This window comes from Pelmatolapia mariae, linkage group LG1 (genome assembly GCF_036321145.2).
Source record: "Pelmatolapia mariae isolate MD_Pm_ZW linkage group LG1, Pm_UMD_F_2, whole genome shotgun sequence".
Taxonomy (NCBI): domain Eukaryota; kingdom Metazoa; phylum Chordata; class Actinopteri; order Cichliformes; family Cichlidae; genus Pelmatolapia; species Pelmatolapia mariae.
Genome location: NC_086227.1, coordinates 10,829,763 through 10,845,981, shown reverse-complemented (window position 1 = coordinate 10,845,981; position 16,219 = coordinate 10,829,763). Strand labels below are relative to the sequence as shown.

Sequence of the window (16,219 nt, the reverse complement as noted above, 5' to 3'; positions counted from 1 at the left end):
TTTTTTTGATTTGCTTGAGGTTTAAGCTCACTGGCAAATTATATATTTATCAAAACACTGTGAGCTGTGAAAATCAGTGTTTTGCAGGTATGTGATGGAAATATCAGTGTTAGTTGTTGTTGTTTTTTTAAATAAAGTATTAGCTTGGAAACCATCAATATGTTTGTGCGTGGACAAAAAAAATGCCTTTATGTAGCTATTTGTATTCATCGGATGCTTCTTTGAAATCACCCACTGTGTCAGACCAAATTAGCCCATAAATTACCTGTGGAAATTGTCAGGGGGCGCTCCGCTCCACAAAAGATGATTATTGATTTTCAGTGCTGTAGCGCTAGTGAACACTAGATGTCGCCATTTCGCTGTTCGGCTGTTCGGCGGCTGTCACATGTGCGTCCGTGTAAATAGGGAGAGGGAGAGAGGGCGAGACCGAGTGTGGTTAAGGGACCGACTTGAGAAGTTTTGTCATAGACTGAGTAAAGAAGAGAGACAGCCGTGAGAGAGTGCCGATTCTGAGAGAAGTGAGCGGTAAGTCACTTTTCTTGTCATAACTATTAGGCTCTTACTTCTAACTTCTCCTCTTCTCTGCTACTTTCTATGTTCTGTCGATTTTCTAGCTCCAACAGAGATGTCAGTGACCTTGTTATAGAGATTTAACGTTGATAAATAGGAAGCTTTCATGGGCTGAGGTTGTCTAATTAGAGGGGATAACCGTATCCTGGTGCCGTTTATCTTGTGTGAATTGTTTAATGAACGTTGCACTTCGTTTACTTAAAGGTGGGATTAGATTAATCATACTTGAGCTCACTCATCAGCAATAAGGAAAAAAAAAGCCCTCTTTCTAACACTGGCCTGTCTGTTTTTAATACTTGTGAGCCGTTGTCCATACTAGCTCTCGCTGTATGTTGTGACTGTGGAAATCTGGGGATGTTTGGGGATGGAGCTCTCTGATTGGCAGAGAAAGGGTTTCCTGGGCCTCGATGAAAGAGACAAAAATAAACTTGTGGAGAAGAACAACATTTCGAAATACCAACCATTCCTGAAGCTATCCCCTCCCATTAGTTTTCCTTTTTTTCTCCATGTGGGGTTACAGGAACTTAAGGCCTCGCTAACTTCTCAAAGTTGTGGCTGGGCTGGCAAAGTGCAGAGGAATTCCCTGCCATACAATACAACCCTTATGTTAGGTTAGCAGAGGTCTTAAATCCTCCCATATGAAGCTGCCCCAGTATTCATGTGGCACATAAAACATTAATCTCAACTGAGATTAGATTTCCAGAAGCAATTTAACTCAATCTAAAACAGGAGATAATCTTGTACCTCTGGGCCCATCTTGTGTTATTCTTACTGTTGGAAAAAAACCATATACATTTTGTGCCAAAAAGTCACACATGTAAATAAGCATTATTATAGAGCGAGAAAAGCAATTTTATGTGCACAAACAGATACCACACTGTTGTTGTGACCACAATCCAACGCAGCTACAAGACTTTTAAATAGGAAAAATCTGTGCTAGAAAAAACTCCCACTCTTTATAGAGCTGCTGTGCTAAACAAACATAGATCTGAAGCTCATTTTCTTCCTTTTGGAGTTGCTAGTTAGTGTTACGCAGACCTTTAAACTACTGCCCACATCTTTAAAAAAACAAAAACAAAAAAACAGATTAAACACTGTAATATACACCCATGCAGCTGCCAGTTATTTCAGTAGGTACACCTCTGTAAAAAGCCATGTTACCTTCACGAAGGCTATCATATTCAAAATGAATTGACCGAAGTGTTCATGCATACTGTGCGCTCGCTCGGAGGCTGCAGTTTGTTGACATTGACTGGCTTTTCAGTTATTTCTCCAAACTGATATAAATGCCAAGGATGGAATATTAGAAATACAAAATTCAACATAATGCTATTCAAAAGCAGCACAAACTGACCTAAAGCATGGCTGTATCTGCCATGGTCAAGCTTTCTGTGAGCTCACAATTTGTTCCTTTGGATTTAGAGATATGATTTATGTTCTAGCTCTATATCTAGTCCTTTCAGTAGAATATTATTTCCTCATGACTGAGTTTCCCTTTGTTTCCAGTCTGTGGAAACATTAGGGTATGTGATATTTAGTTTTCATTTTTTGTGCTACCTCTGTCTCAATAGTATCTTTTCCCATGCACACTATGTTCTGTTTGGCTTCTTCTTGTTTCGTCAGTCAGATTCTGTTCAGCTGTGCTCCCTGGTGTTTCCCACCCCCTTAATTACCTGGTGTGTCATATTGTCTGAGTCTCCCTCTGTTCTTTGTTGTGTTCAGTTTCCTTCTTATAGTCTAGTTCCTGGTTTTTCCTCATCTGAGTTGTTTTCGTATTATGTGTTTTGTTAATATTTAGCACTAGTGATGGTGTGATGAAGCCCAGTGAATGTGCTGAATCTTTCCAGCCAATTCCTTCGCCAAAACACAGATCACACGAAGCCTTGTTCAACAGCTCATTTGGAAGTACTGACATCTCCTGATGATTTGATGTACAGCAGCCCTGCTGTGATAATACATGTGGGCTATGTACCAGTGGATATGTAAATGTGATGATGTATCAGTTGCAGTACCCATATGATGTCCTGTGGATCATTTCAGAGAAAACTTTGGTCACGTGATATTCTGAAGGACGATAGAGGCCTCAACACGGGCATGATTTGAACGCACCCTCTTTGCTCAACACAGGCCTTGGGGCTTCAGTGTCAGATGTAACATAACTGTTCAGCATTGTAGCTGCCTTTAAGTTCATCCGTCATTTTCGAGTCCTGCATTTTGGTCCTACTCTGCTGCCACATAGCCGTCCCTGACAATATTGTGAAGTCCTCTTCTGATAATCATTCCAGCACCCAACTTAAATCCAAAATGCAAACACTGCACTCACTACCCACTTAATTAGATACTTGTTTCCAGTACCAGGTTGACACTCTCCTGTACACATCTCAAAGGTCTATTGGACTGAAATCTGGTGACTGTGGAGGCCATCTGACTACAGTGAAGTCATTTTCATGTTCATGAAACCAGTTTGAGATGATTTGATCTTTGACATATCCTGTTGGAAGCAGGTATCAGAAGATGGTACACTGTGGTCATAAAGGGATGGAGATTGTCAGCAATAGTGCTTAGATAAGCTGTGGCGTTTAAACGATGCTAAGTTGGTACTAGGTGACTCAAAGTGTGCCAATACAATGTTCCCCACATCATTACACGACCACCAGCCTAAACAGTTGATACAAAGCAGGATAGATCCATGCTCTTACATGGTTTATGCCAAATTCTGACCCTACCATCTGAATGCTGTAGATGTTGAGATGCATCAGATCAGCAAATGTTTTTGACAATCTTCTATTGTCCAACTTCTGTGAGCTTGTGTGAATTGTAGCTTCTGTCGCAGCTCACTGGATATTTTTCTCTTTTTCCGATCATTCACTCTACAGAGATTGTGTGAGAAAATCTAAGAAGGTAAGCAGTTTATGAAACAATCAGATGAGCCCACCTGGCATCAACAATCGTGCCACCTTTTCACCACCTTTCTTCCTCATTCTGACGCTTGATTTAGACCTTCATAGGTCATCTTGACCATGTCAACATGCCTAAATGACTGAGTTGCCGCCATGTGATTGGCTGATTAGGTGTTTGCTTCAATGAGCAGTTGAACAGGAGTACGTAACAAAGTGGCCAGTGAGGGTGCGTTTTTTTTTTCAGTGTTAATGAAAATAATGAGTATAATATGAATCACATCAGGCTGATTGCCAAAATGCATAATTCAAGTTTGTAAATGTGGTAACAAAAACAAGAGATAAGACAAACTTTAGAACAAACATACACATATTAAACAAAACCTCAGTGAATTACACTGAGCAATCAGTAAATCTATCGGCATGTTTTGGGCACTTTTTCCCTTTTAGAAAAAAGGGAAAAAAAGTTATGCTTACATTCTTTATGCAGCCTAATGACTGCTGCTCATGGAATCTCCTGCTTTTACCCATCTCACAGTGACAGTCAGTCAGACTACCTTAACATATTCCAGGATGTGCACACAGTTAAAAGAAGGAAGCAGCTTCCTTTCCCCAGTGTGTCCTCACACATTTCATCAGCTCCAGCATGGCTAAACAGATGAACTGATGGCTCTGGACAGTTGGCAGCTGCCACCCCACTGTTTACGTTTAGCCTGCAAAAAGTGTCCAAGACCAAAGCTGCTCTCTCCATTTAGAATTTTCAATCTGACATTTCTCTCTGTCTGCATTTCCCTCACTGCTTTACGGCGCACATGGACCCTAGCTCCGACTGGAGCTGTGAAAATGTGTTTGGGAGAGGAGGTGCTGAGCACTTTCTTTAATAGTCACAGTTGGTGATGTTTGCCCAACTCTAGCTCTGTGATCGACTTGTGGGCTTAGGTGTGGCTGCTCCCTGGATAATTGCCCTGAACACTGGCTGTACTGAAGGTGTATGTAACAAGGCTGCATTGTACTGCCGCCTGCAGCTCTCTGTGTGTGTGCATGTGTGCGCTGCTCTGTTCTAAATTCACTCTACCAATTTTCCCTCAGTTTTATGTTCCTTCACTACAGCTTTTCTTTTCTTTTTTCCCAGATTTCAGCTGGTGCTCTCCAGCTTTGTTCCCCTAGTATATTTTATTCCTGCAGTTTTCAGCTCTGTGTTCTTATAGCACACTTTTCTCCAGCCCTGCAAAAAGAAAAAAGAGCCAAGAAGCAAAGCACTAAATACTCAGTATTATGCCAAATATAGGTAACGTGCAAGGTGTTTCTTGAGTGTCTGATTATAATCTTTCTCCTGCAAGGAAACAAGATGTTGCTTGATATCAGAAAGGAAAAAATGGGACGTCTTGGGTAATCAAGGTGAAGCATAGCAAAAACCGTGTTTCAAAAAAAAAAAAGGAAAAGGTTATTATTCAGAATAATAAACACTAATAGTAAGCAACACTGCAGACTATTGAATTATATCAGAGCAAATTATAAATTGCTATGATAAGGCCAGTATAAATTCATTATTGGGCCAAACAGGCACACTACTAGATAAGATACAGAGACATTAAACTTTAATGGCCCTGATGGGTGTAACTAAGTAAAGGCAGCAGAGAGTATTTAAAAATACTTTTACATTTGACCTTTTTGGTTGTGGTAAATACGCAAATTCTTTACCTTTTTAAAAAGTATATAAACCATGTATATTTCCATGATGTATTCTGACCACTCAAAATGCATTTCAGTGAAATACTGATAATCACAACTGTAGGACGTGGCTCTTTAAAATGATTTGATTGTACATATTTAAAAAATCCATGCAAAGACAACAGGTGTAAAGGTGATGGTGGAACAAATAGTCAAATTCTTTCCTTACATATTAATGACACATTGACAACTAAAGTCATTTGCACTTAAATATTAAACCTAAAAGTAACATTATGACAAAACCTAGCTGGCGCTTTCATTCTTGGTTACCTTCACTGGTTTCCAGTGAAATTCAGAATTTATTTTAAAGTGTTATTAATAAAATATAAAGGCCAACATGCTGAGACCTCAAACCAGCAGTTGGCCTCTCGGATCATCTGATCAGGGTCTTTTAACTGTTCCACGCTCTTTATTGTAAATCCAGAGGAAGCCACAAGGTTGCAGCTTTTAAACTTGCGAACAGCCTTCCTAAGCCAGGACGCCTGAATCAGTGGTTTCTAATCTGTGTTGACGTGAGTATGTAGGAATGAATGTGAGGCCGTATGCTTGACTGTGTGTCTGTATGTTGGAACCAAGCAGACGATGTTTTTGGTAGAATCAATCTGTCTGTAACCACGATAGCTTTAAAGGTTTTTATTGAATTTTGATAAAACTCTGTAGAGGTGTAGATTGGGGTCAAGTCTGGTGTTTATTTTCAACATATTAAAAGTATGGCATAAAGTAAATTAAAGTACATTTGACCTCCGATCTCTCTTTACTGCATCACAAACTTCTTAAAGTAAAAAACAAAACAAAATAAATATACGGAAAATACAGTAATGTTGCCTTAAAAGTAAAGAAGTCCCAGAGAGTGAGCTGCCCTGGCAGCGGGCTGCACTCTCTGAGTGCTTCTCGTCTGTAAAATGTGGCTTTATCCAAACTTTGAAGCACTTTGTAGCTGTGTGTTTTAAAATGTTTAAACAGATCCTGAAATGGGGAGGGTGTGCCTTCCTATATGATGTGAGGCGAGTGAGCCATGTGATGTGCAGCACTTTAGCTCACAGGCTTTGCTCTGATTTATGTTGCATTTATATTATTGCAAGATAAAAAACAGCACCTAGTGTACGTAATGCTTACAGTCCTGGCATGGTGCTGAATTTGTAGCCTATCGGTATTACTCCTAGTGTCATTTGTTAAAAGTGTGTCGAACAGCAGTCAATATGTGCCACTCTTGTTCATGTTTGTGGTGTTGTTGGTTCTTTAACTTTGTTACTTTCTGTGGAGAAGACAAAAGTCATAATATAGCTATACAAACCAGCAGTAAGCCTAGAGGTAAACAGAGTGTTGAAAGTGCTTGAAGCTACTTCTACTACTTTTGTCCTTCCTGTGTGCTTTTATTTTTTGTGTTATTGATGTTGTGATATGGAGTTGTTGGATGGAGGACTGTATGTCTCAGAGATGATTGAAAATCTCCTCTGTAATAGATACTGGGCCATGAGTCTGGATTTATAAGTGAAAAATGGATGTCATCAATAAACCAGTAGGCTCTTATCTATTTTTTTTTTTACTTTAACTGAATGTTAAATATAAGAACATTGTGCAAAAGGTCCACATCCCACAGTATATAAACTTTTCTTAAAGCAGCAGCTCATGTTTTGCAAGAGAAGTTATCTATATGCTAACTAAAAAACTAGTAAGCAGCTATTAGGTCAGATTAGCATGAAAACAGGGAACATAAGGCAGACTTAGGCAATTCCCAAAGGAAACAAAGTCCACTAGCATATCTAAGGCACTTTCATTTACATTATCTGTACAACAACAGAAGTATTACAAGTGGTGGGACTGCTGCTGTATGGATTGAATTTGTTTAAGTTTGCTGTCAACAATAAGAAAAGGAAATTAAGGCAGAGTGTGTTTGACAGCCATTGTCACAATGACAATAATTTTCAGTTAACAGCTCGCACTCGGCGTCCCACTTGGTAGTTGTTTTATTTTTTTCCTGCCTGTCCTCTCCGGCTGTGAGGCACCAGCATGGCCTCTTACATTCTGAAGGGTCTATTTTGTCTGTTCCTCCTTATTGAGAGCTCTACTGAGATGTTAGCGCTGAGTGAAAACCACAAACCATAACACACTTTTTCAGTGCTGCTAACTCCCGGTCTTACGCCCAGTTTAACACAGAAAAAATACAAGGCTGTTTTCTTTCCCCCCACGCTGCTTTTCTTGATGTTATCTCCTTTCCGCACACCCTTCATCTCCCTCTGTCCACCGTAATTTACTCCATTTACCCCGACATGCCCAGCCATACATTTTCTGTTTAAATGGCTTGCCTTTCCTTTTACAGGATAAAAATAGCAGCAAGAATTTACGCTCTGTGTATAGCTGAATCTTTTTAGCATTCTTGGTGGTGCAACTGTAGACTAATCTTTACATAGGGTGTAATTTTCAATTCTTCAACATGTAGACGTCCCTCATGCTCCCATGTCCTTATTCAAAGATTCTCGCAAAGCTTTCTCTCCACCAGCTCTGTTTCCTAATATGAATTGAGAAAAGGTCTCGGTAAGAGCATGCCTCTCATTTACATTAATTTCTGGCAGCCACTCGTGGTTGCTGATCTTAATACGTTTAGTCTAACTTTGTTGAAGTTGGCTCCCCAGACGTGGATCATTCCATAGCTTCAGAGTGAAAATCAATTTTCATGACTTTAAAATAGAGATTATCTGTCTTCTAAAAGTAGAAGTAAAATGCCTTCAGAAAGTTTTCAAACCCCATGACATCCTGCAGCGTGCCAGACTGAATACAAAGGAAGTGGAATTTGTTGTTGACAATCAACACAGAGGAGGTTATAATGAAAAATTGAACACAGCTTTAATTTTGTGCCTCCCCTAGTTTTTTTTTTAAACATTTAACACAAATTGTGGTTTAAATTATAGCATCAACTCTTCTTAGACGCCCTTGTTTACTTGTCACATCTGTTTTTTTTTCTTTTTTACCAGTTCAAAATGTGACGTTTCTTTAAAGCTCAATAGGGAGCCTGTGTGAACAGCTATCTTCAAGGCACTGCAGACTTTGATAGGGATTCATTCAAGTGTGTGTGTGTCTGCGTTTTTTGTCAGCCACTCAAGCACTTAGATGTTCTCATGCTGAAGCTACTCTACTTTGCGTTACGACTGGTTCCCATGCACTTTTCAAGAGCAGAGCTGTAGCCTATTACAGTTTTATCAGTTACCAGCATAAAAGTTTGCTGTTGTCAAACACACTATGTCTTGATCTGATGACGGTATATGAAAAATAAAGAAGCTGCTAATGTGAAATGTTAAAAAAGCTTTATGATTGGTCCGACAAATTATTAATCACTCACTTTGATTTGGTCTTATGATTGGCGAAGTAATCAGGTGCTTGGTGATTAAATATTGTTTTGTGTACAGGCACTGTACATAAGCAAAAACACCATTTTACCTTTAAAGTAGCTTCATTACATTTGATTACTCTGCACTGATGACAGCCGTTAGAGGTATTATGTCGTTTGATTTTCTGTCCGTTCAGCAGACTGTCTCATTCTTGTACTTGCCATGGTTTTGGATGCCTGAAGGGAATTTCATTACATCTGGCATGCTTGTCTACTTAGAGACACTGTGACCTCTCAAAAATGAGTTTTTGGGCATAATTCAAGAATTCATACGACAAAATTTCACAGACATGTCTAACAGAATAAAATGATGAAATAATGACATTTTATAGGCAAAGGGTCGGACATCATGGCGATGTAGTAATTTCCGGCTAAAACCCTCTTCTGGAGGTTATTTTGTCCCACAACTCAGGAACAGAAAGGGGAGGCTTTTGACCACATTTCAGGCTTTGTCTGATGCTGTCTTAGCGATAACTAACCGTGATAACTAATCACCCAACTTTCTTGGAACTTGAGAGATTGTTTTAGTCTTTTTGCTGCTAATTTTGCTGACAACAAAAATGACAAACTGGGTGTTGTCATAACCCAGCCGAGCAGATGTGGACACCCAACTTTGTGAAGAGGTGATGTAGGGGTTTCAAACTGGTACCATAGGAGTATCTAGTATAAATTTCAGATGAGTTTGAATGAGTTTTTCAACCACTTATCCAAGTTAGGGTTGCAGCAGTCGTATAGCCACATGGGGCCTTTTTCATAACTGTGACTATGTGCAATATAATAATACAAAGTCTACAAAGAATTATCATTAAGTTCTGCATGTTCCCTCACCTCTTTAGAGCATTTTTGCTATTATTGTCCAGCACCCAAATGTCCAATTTTTGGTTCACTCTCTTCTCTCTCATTGGCTTTGTTTCCAGGTAACTGTTTTCCAGTTGCTCTCAAATGAATAGCTTGTAAATAAAGATGGGCATCATAATGACAACGCCCCCAAATGACGCCAAAACATGTCGGAAAATGGGGATTATATCTTGCTCCGGCAGCACCATTTTCAATCAGAGTAGTGACTGGGAGCCTTTATGGCACAAACGCCAGGCAGGCATAGTTAGGGAAGTAATTATAGTGCAGCATTGTATTAGAAGGTAAAGTTTTTTCAACAGAGATTAAGTATAGTAGGTATTTAACTTTGCAAATGAATCAGTATTTAAATTTGTATTGTTTTTTAATAGTACAGTATTAGATGATGGCTCTTGACAATAAAAAAAATGAAACAAGGAGAAACGAAATTGAGTAGACATTAATAATAAAAAAGTCAGTTTTAAAATTACAAATATATTATATGTACACAATGTTAAAAATATATACAATAAGATATAAATGAAAAATGATATATATAAATATAACTAAAGAAGTATTCAAGCCAAATGTACAACCACCTTCAGCTCCAGTATGAGGAGGACTTAATGTTAGACTCAATGACTGCAAAGTGAACAGGTCCTGTGGTGGAAAAACGAGCCTAAATCATCACCCCTCCCCTACCGTGCTTCAAAGCTGGTATGAGGTGTTTGTGCTGATGTGCTGTGTTTTGGTTTCAAATAAGGCAGATCAACAAAATAATCACAAAAATGGCATTGTTTAACTAGAGTTTTCTAAGTCAAAGCATTTGTTGCATTATATACTGTATCCATTGACAACAACTATCATACAAGGCAATATATCAGTGTTATGCTCATGTTTCTCATCCATGCATGGATCCATCCACTTCCACTTATCCTGATCAGGGTTGCGGGGGGCACTGGAGCCTATCTCAGGGCAACAGGTGGGAAAGCCCTGGACAGGCGCCAGCCTCATACAGGGTCAACAAAGAGAGACAGACAATCATTCACACTCACACCTCACATCACTGTCTATGGGCAATTTAGAATCCACAGTTAACCTCACACCACTAACTGTATATTTTCGGACTCTGGGAGGAAGTCGGAATACCTGGAAGAAACTCAGACAAACACGTGGAGGACATGCAAACTTAGATCATGGAGTCTAACTCAGGTCTTGCTGTGATGCACTATGATGCAACAGTGCTAATCACAGCGCTGCCCTCATGCAAGTATAATTCAGTAAATTATTGACAGTCTTTTATCTTTAATGAAATTTGAGGTGCTTTTAGGTCTTTTGGAGGCCTTTATGAAGGACATGGATATATGTGAGCTATATGCACATTCTTTTAAGGTTTGATTTATGTTGTGGAACTGATTACATGCACACAGGGATGATGTTACATTTATTTTTTATCAAGTTTACCTTGATTATTGCGTTAATACACTTTAAATTCATGTTATTTTTAACACCTTTGCCTGTCATGTTTTGCAGTGTCCACGCTGCCATGATATGCTTCTTTTTTTCTGTGAAATATGTGAAATAAACAGTTTGTTGTCCATTTCTGAAGATTTTCTCATCAAAGCAACTGTGTGCTTCTGTTTGTGTTCCTGATCTGTCCCCTGCTCCATTTTTCTTGGTTTCTCAGTTTGTTTTGATGGTCAACACTGAGAAGAAACTGTGTAGTTGTAGTTTTCTATTTCCTAATGAAGCAGCCTGCTGTGCACTTTCAAACTTTAGCTTTTAATGTTCAGTTTTACTGTCGTCTCTGACACCATGTACAGTATGCTGTCCAGTCATTTGTAGTGCACGCAAGTCGACAAATTAATTGAAGTCCCAGAAAAGACATTTAAGAGAACGTGGATGGATGTACCCAGATTTTTAAGTTCTAACTATAAACAACTCTAAAGTAAAAAGAAACGATTCTCTGACATTAATTATGGGTTATGTGTTTCAAATACCAAAAGAAAATATTCTAGTTATTCGGGGAAGAAAAATCTCTGGAGCTGTTTTACACTGCCCTCGTTAGTAAGAAAGTCAGATTGTGTGCAGTTAGTGTATCATTTCATAACCAAACAGAACAGGCTTGCAATCTATGCGGAATGGAGAGCGAGACTTTGGACTCAAACTATATTTCACTGCATGTAATCTAAATTTATGATTAAAATGTGAATCCAAAGGTTTTGCTCATTGTTGAGATGAATCTCCTGGGCACAACCTACACTGAAAGAGTCTTTATTGGACAGTGTTGATCAGAATGACAGCTGGGCAACATCTGCAGTTACTTAATGAAGGAGGTGGTCTGTGGAGAAGACAGTAAATCAATAGGCAGGTATGTTTCACATCTATCATAGTAACAGCAAGAACATAATGCAGGAACTGGTGTTCATATCAATTCTTATTATTTTGTCAGTGTTTGGCTTTCTTTTTTAAACTGATCAAAATATCAAAGAATACATTCTGACAAAAATGCAGGTATTAAAAATATATTTGCATGAACAAAAACGTAGATTCAGTTATGTCTGGCTAAAAAAGAGACAAAGTTTTCTCTTTTTGATCTTCAAACGTCGCTTTTTGCATTTGAATCACAAACTTATACTTCTTGTTTTGAGTGCAGTGTGAATAGTTTGGCTCTTCTGTTTAGTGTAGAAACCCATTCTGCATGATTGGATATAAAAGACAACTCCACAGACAAACCTGGGGTAATAGTCGGGTATTTAGTTTTCTTTTTCAGCGTAACTGCTGTAACTACGGTATCTGTTTTTCTCCCAAATAGTACTAATTTTTGGATGTTGCGTGTGTCTTTTTTTAAAGAAGTGTAATACTGAGAATGCTGACTAACTGAATATCTTGTTTTCATGCTGTTTTTGGATGATTTTCGTAATTATATCCCCAATCAGCTCACAGTGGCTAATGTCACACACCATTAGCCTCATTCAGCAATAATTTTCCCTGCACTGTAATTAACCCCCATGTAGGGACCTTTGTTGTCTTGATTATGGCGTTCTTTGTAAACGCCGCTGCATCCTGGTCAAACCCGCCCACACACAGCTCACACATATCCATGCTTTGTTTATCATCTTACAGACATAAATAGGTTACTGAGCTATCCTGCTGGGCGCAGGGACTATGTGCACACTTAGGGCCCCCTGCCAGGAGCATTTGTTTGCATCTCTTTATGTAGGTTATCAATAAAAATATTACAAACACATGCAAAATGACCTCAGAAAGATGAAAAGATGACCAAGAAAAGACACAGAGTGGCTATAAAAAGATGAAGAAACAACTACAAGGACATGCAAAATGTCTACATACAAGTGCAAAACAAACTCAAAGGCCAAACAACACTTAGATTGGTGTAGTAAACAATGTCAACAACCATAAGGCATTTAAAATGACCACAAAAGGACACAAAATGACTACAAAGCAATGTCTCTTGTCATGTGTGTGAGCAAAGCGAACACTGTTCAGTAATATTTCCATGCGGATGCAAGAATGCTATTGTTTTTGTTGCTTTCGTGAGACAAAAGGACCTCAAATGTTTCCTTTAAAAAAAAAAAAAAAAAAAAAACTTTAGAGGAAGACGCACGCACACAACAAAAAGCAACAACGGACAAAATGCCTCAGTTTGCTCTTATTTGTTGTGTTCCTATCTGGGTCTGTAATATAATTAACATTCACAGTCTAACGCTCCTCAGTCCACAGTGACTTGTTCTCATTGAGAAGTTCACAAGGTACTCCTTTACTGCCACAGCCTGCGGATTAGTTACCATGGAAACAAAGCTGTAGGAAGTCAGGAGGAATACGTTACCAGATACTTATGTTTGCTTCCTCCGGTGGAGGATACTTTACAGAGAAGTTAGAAGAGTTGTGTTGACAGTGTCTCAGTGAAGCTCTCAGGGAAGCACTGCTTTCTGACAGGAAAGCTTCAGAATATTTCTCCTCTTCCTGTCCATCCAGCTCGTGCGCTACGGGGCCGGTTCAGGGTTGATTTTTATTTTGGAGATTTTACTTTTTACACCTAAATTGCTGTGGTTCATCAAGAGCCAAACACAGAGCCTGAAAACAACCTTTAAAGCACGCTATAATAATTACAGAAGGATAATACTGGTTGTTCCTTTATAAATAATGAATAAAAAGGAGCTATGTGTGAAGAGCTGCTTATGAAAATATGAGTTGATGGCCTTTTTTGTTTAGGTGGGGGTGTTAACACAGGGCAGTTAGGTGCATTTAATGTGATGTAATAACTTCTTTTACCCCCTGATAAACTGGAGCGACTAAAGTGCCAACTTGCAGTTTTTAAGTTGGCCACTGGGGGTTAAATGAGCCACCAAGTGATCGAGCAGTGTAAGGACAGAGCTCAGTGACTTGCCTGTCTTCATGCTCGGGGTGTTTAGATAGGTAGACTGAATGAAATGTATTAACTATGTTTATGAAACAGTCCAAGGATAGAAAAAGAAATATCGTCAGAGTATCTGTTTTCAATTTTGCCTTTAGAGAAGAAAATATTCTTTATTTTCTTCTTTCTTATTTTCTTCTTTGCAACAAAAGCTGAGAAAAGAACGCAACAAAATATTTTATCCAAATAACATTGTTCCCTCTGTAGCCTAAGACTGACATATACCAGCTTATTTCTCTGTGGTATACACCAGTGTTTTCTCACCTGCAGGTTTGGGCACCTGCAAAGAGTCACAAAATAACTGTTGTCCCGTGACAGCTGGGATAGGCTCCAGCCCTCTGGCGACCTAAGCGGTTAAGAAAATAGATGGATCCAGAACTGAAACAATATTTCAGGCTATGATTTTGACTCTAAGCACACCAACAGACAGCAGGTTGTAAAGCCAAAATCTATGTATAAGGGCTCTCATAATGATAGATTTTCTATTTTTTCGTCATTATTATCATCCCATAAATAAATAAAATTAAAGTCATTATTGGGTATCAAGTAGAGAAATGAAAACAACAACAAACTTTTTGTATACTAAGGTGTGATATACAAAAAGAACAGGTAAACAGTTTAATACTAGTAGCTGTAAGGCAGCTGTGTGTTTGTGTCTGCATCTCTCTCTCTCCCTCCCCTCCACCTTTCCTTTAACTATCCATTAAGACACTCGTCTATCGTTAGGTGTACAGAAGCAGGCAGGCATTTCCTGCCTTGTGAGTGAGAGTGCAGGTTCAATATGACAAGAGCAGGCGATTTATAGGGGTGACAGAGTTGCACCTGATTGGTGGACTTGGACTTGAGCTCCGTCATCTTTTTGCTGCTTCCTATGATATTGCTTCTCAAGCGGGCCAAAACAACCCTCAGGCCAACAGGAACTGTCCCAGTGCTCCCAACAAGCAGTCTGTCACTGCATGGATCATGATGAGTCATCATATGATTAACAGAAGGGAAAAGAAGGCAAAAAAAAGCAAGTTATGCAAAGATTTGGCCATTTTTCAGGCGCACACACACGCACACACACATATATATACATACATACACCCATAGACCTCCACTAATGTCAGAACTGCCCCATTTTGGCGCTGGGTGACATGCACCTTAATGATCATATATTTAGCAGGTTTAAGTAACTGTCTGTCTCACATCCATCATCTGATTGCTGTAAATAAAGCACCAGCACTAGAGCATACACTGAACTCTGCTGAACTGATATACTAGTTTTTCAGCTCCATTTTCTAAAAAAAAAAAGCTGCTCTAAAATATCACTTAAACTGGTTGTTTTTAAGACCAGCTTTATATAATATACATGTTTTAGTAGTAACAAAAACACTAATTAACCCAGTCAGGTTAGTGTTGTAAAACTGCTAAGAGATGGAATGATACTGGTTGGTTTTGGTCTTTTCATGGGATTTGTAAATAATACAGACAACAATATAAAATAACAATACATTCATATAGACTAGCTACAGTGTGCTATACTGGATACAGCACACAGCAAATCTTACACATTACATTTGTCAAGATACATCAAACTGAGCAACTGGGAAAAAGGATTTTAGATTTTGCTGAAGACTGCTCTTAATACACAACAAGGCCTTACTGTTAATCTCCTGTAACAAAGCTCTCACAAATTTGGTGTCTGTTAATCAATGTTTGAAAAGAAAAGCAATTTTTTGCTTGTTTAGAAGACATTTCATGTAAAAAGTGTGTGGTTTTCAAAACTTTGCTCTGCTTTCAATTTTCTCTTTGCACTGTCTGTTGAAGGACTTATTGACATAAAATAAGAAATGTAGTACAAACAATCTGTAAGATGGATCTTTTCTTTCTTCCTTTAATTAAAGCAAGATGCCCACCTCTCTGTAGCTTGAATTCACAATAAACCACATCAGCCTAACACGTAACAAATGCTCAGTTAATGACTTGATTGGTTTCAGAGGACTCCTGCACCCTTGAAGGAACACTTCAAAATACCCAGTTTTTAAGGTGTTCCAGAAACCACTAGTTTCTGATAAGTTGTTATTAAAGCAGCTCAACGTTTGTAGATAGGAGGTAGCTAGAAAAGTAAAGGATCAGTCTTTTTTTTGTACGGTTTTAAGACACAAGACATGTGCTGTGTTGCTCACAAATATCTGCTACTTAGAACAAGCTACCTGACTCTAACACACGTCTCCCCTGTATAGTGGAAACCAGGCAAAGGTCTCACTACAAAGAAAAATGTTTTCTGTCATTCCGGGGAATTCAACCTTTGCCCAATTTTGCCTTCTGCGGGACTTTGTTGCAAAGTGCAAACTGGTGTGGCACCACACAGGCAATTTGAAA

General features: G+C 38.8%; 1 protein-coding gene across 1 annotated transcript in view; it reads left to right on the top strand.

Moving 5' to 3' along the window:
* Positions 1-420: 420 nt before the first annotated feature.
* tspan4a (tetraspanin 4a) overlaps positions 421-16,219 on the top strand; it is a 158,992-nt gene continuing 143,193 nt past the window's right edge. Inside the window, exon 1 of the mRNA XM_063471624.1 lies at positions 421-525. The gene's annotated coding sequence lies outside the window, so the exon portion shown is untranslated. The remainder of the gene's footprint in view (positions 526-16,219) is intronic.